Raw genomic sequence first — 3,391 nt, forward strand, 5'->3', positions numbered from 1 at the left:
ACGAACCCGTGTCCCCTGCATCGGCAGGTGGACTCTCAACCACTGCGCCACCAGGGAAGCCCACGGTAACTTCATTTTCAATGTCTTTCCGAAGCTGCAGGAAAACAACCCACAGTCTGTTGTACTTAAAAGAAAACATTCTGATCTTGCTCTTGACAGCTCTTGATGACAATAACTTACAAAAATAAAAAATAGCTTCCAGGGACACATCAATCTTTTTTGTCAGCTCTGTGCAATAAAGATTTGTGTTGCTTAGGGTGGTCTGAGGTATTGTAAACTTGCTTTTATTCTATACTTTTTGTCTTGGAATCTAAACATTACTGCCTAAAAAATTGGATCAACATTCCAGCTTGTGCCTGACTGAAGTGGCCAAGGGGTTGGGGCTATGTTGCAGGTATGATGCAGGGGTGAACATAGGTATATGATGCCTCTTGGCACTGAATTCTCTAAACTCCCCTCAATCCCCAATCCAGGCTGCCACAATACTGTTGATAAGTTTGTGAGGCCCCTCAGACCTTCCCTTGAAACCTGGGAGCTCCTAAAGCGTGAGACCAAGGTCCTCCTTCTCCCTGGACCAGGGCCAGCATAACTTTGTTCCCCGTGAATTGCTTGGCTGGCTTGCTTCCAAATACATCCAAGTCTGTTTACATCACTCACTCACATGCTCTGTCTTAAGCATAGAAAAATTGAAACCACCTCTGTGGGTTCTAAACGGGGCTGGTCTTAAGAGTTCCCGGACTGGGGCTTCCCTGGTGGCGCAGTGGTTTAGAATCCTCCTGCCGATGCAGCGGACACGGGTTCGTGCCCCGGTCCGGGAAGATCCCACATGCCGCGGAGTGGCTGGGCCCGTGAGCCATGGCCACTGAGCCTGCAAAAAAAAAAAAAAAAAAAAAAAAGTTCCCGGAGTGGACAGGTGCTTCCATGATGCAAGGAAGGACTTTGTGTTCATAAATATCACCCTACCTCAGCACCTGTCATATCAGTGTAATTCTGTTACATCAGTGAGAGAGTCTGTCCTTTGGGGCTTATTGTTCCATCTTCCAGTGTCCCTTTTAAAATGCCAGTAACACCATACTGGCCCCCCATGTAGGACCAGGATCTCTTGGAATATTTGCTGAGGGTGGCATGGGGTGGGGAAGACGGTAGAGGGTCTAAGACTGAATCTAGTGGAAGGTGACAGGAGGGGATAAGAAAAGGGCAATACAGTAAAATTTGGTGTTCTTTATACAGGGCCAGCCCCAAAATAAACACTCTGAGGTTCTGAAAGAGGTGCAGGTTCTGCTGTGTGGAACTGGGGATGCTGATATTCTGAAGAAAGTTTCTTTTATCTTGAAAGTGCAATGGTTCTGGAGCGAGGAGCTTATCTATTAGAGGTCCCAGGGAGAATCCTCAGGATTTGTCCCATGAGAGGAGTAGCTTTAGTTAAAAGGCATTTTCACATTTTGGTTTTATTAGAAAAAGACAGTTTTCACATACAAAACAATATTCATTCTCATTTTTCTTCATTTTGACCTTCATCTGTGTAATATTGAAGACATATGGAAATCAAAATAAATAAAATGTTGTTACAACTTTGTTTTTTATTTGGTGGCTACACACTTTTGCTTTTTCAGAATCCTGTAGCACAAAGTGGCAAATCAGATAAATGGCTTTATTAGGCTGATTTCAACAACAGAGTCAACTAGTCCCCAAGAGATTTCAGAGGGGCGTAAAACTATCAGAATTGGGTTCCAACGCACAGACAAAGGTAACAAGTAATAAGTTATAGCAATTCCCTCTTCGTGGTATTTTCCTTTTCCTATTAGAGAGAAATCCTATGAATGACAAGGAGAACTAGACCAGTTGAAATAGCATCTTCCTTAATGGCACAACTAGTTCTGATAAACCACACACACACACACACACACACACACACACACACACACACACACACACAAACACAATGTTAGTCCAGAAAATGAATGCTACTTTTATGTTGCCTCAAAAAGATACAACTCAACATTTTAGAAAGGATATAAAAAGGTGAAGTGGACATATTGTTCTCTAGACACTAAGTATGATATCTGGTATGTAATAAGAAGTCACAAGTATTTGCTGAATAAATAAATAATTGAATGATCAAATATATTCTACTCTTAAAATTAGCAAAAGAATAGATTAACCTTGTGTTTTTCCTCCACGTCATATGTATGTTTTTGCCAAGTTCACATCCAATTTTGGGGCTGCACTAACTGAGGCTTAATTTCTAAGTAAAAACATTAGTGATAAAACCTGTCATACTAGTTTTGCTTATCTCTAGTTTCATATTACAAAATTAGACATTTTTACTCCCTCCTATTGATTTCCAAGGCAATTTCAATTGTGACAGAGATGGCTGAAGAGGTATGCTAGTTTTTGAAAATGACACTCACATAGAATAGGAAGGAGCTTTAGGTTCACAACTATGTGGATTTCTAGGGGAATATAAACAAGAGAATGGAAAAGAACAGAGCAGACATGGCCCGTGAAAAGGCAAATTATTCACAGACATGCCCTTATCAGAAGCTGATATGATGACATGATTCTTTTAAAGACTTATCCTTTTGTCTGTAATTCTAAATGTAGGAATCTATCATATAGAAATTCAGAGATGTGGAAAAAGATTTGTCTGTGAAAATGTTCACTCTGCCATATGTAAACTGCCAAAACATTAGAAACACTATCAAATGTCCAGCAAGAGAGAATTTGTAGAAGATATTATTGTGCACCCAAGCTATGGAAAACTATATAGTTATTAAAATTCATAACCTTGAAGAATATTTAATGCCATAGATAAGGGTCATATACGAGAATGAGGTTCATTTAATCAGATATGACCAGACGCTTTGAGGGAACTAAGATTGATTTTATAGAGCCAAAGGTTACAATGTCTTCCAGAAGACTGGCCTGGTATCTGGTTCACAGTCTGAGCCTTACAGGTGGTGAGATAGGTCACTTCCTGGCAGGCCAGACCTTGGTGACATTGAGAAGAGAGGAAAGTACCCACATTTATAGTAAAGCAGGTGAACCCTGGTGGAGAGAGTGTCTTGGCTTGGGGAGGAGTAGAAATATGAAAGACTGATCTGTTTACCTGATCCAAGCAAAGGCTTCCTTACCTACGTTATTGTGTCTGTCTGCATGAGACCAAATTTATTTTCCACTAATTAGTGAGTGGCAGCTCCTGAGGAAGATGAAGCCCGTTATAGATTACAAAATAGCTGCCTTTTTTGTTTGTTTGTTTTTTCTTTGCGGTTCGCGGGCCTCTCACTGTTGTGGCCTCTCCCGTTGCGAAGCACAGGCTCCGGACGCGCAGGCTCAGCGGCCATGGCTCACGGGCCCAGCCGCTCCGCGGCACGTGGGATCCTCCCAGACC

At 41.8% G+C, this 3,391-nt stretch overlaps 1 protein-coding gene across 4 annotated transcripts in view; it reads right to left on the reverse strand.

The window, feature by feature from the left end:
* The window catches only part of ASB15 (ankyrin repeat and SOCS box containing 15), a 32,251-nt gene that overhangs the window by 25,602 nt on the left and 3,258 nt on the right, over positions 1 to 3,391 (reverse strand). The gene's annotated exons all lie outside the window — the stretch shown is intronic.

Source organism: Physeter macrocephalus, chromosome 5 (genome assembly GCF_002837175.3).
Source record: "Physeter macrocephalus isolate SW-GA chromosome 5, ASM283717v5, whole genome shotgun sequence".
Taxonomy (NCBI): Eukaryota; Metazoa; Chordata; class Mammalia; order Artiodactyla; family Physeteridae; genus Physeter; species Physeter macrocephalus.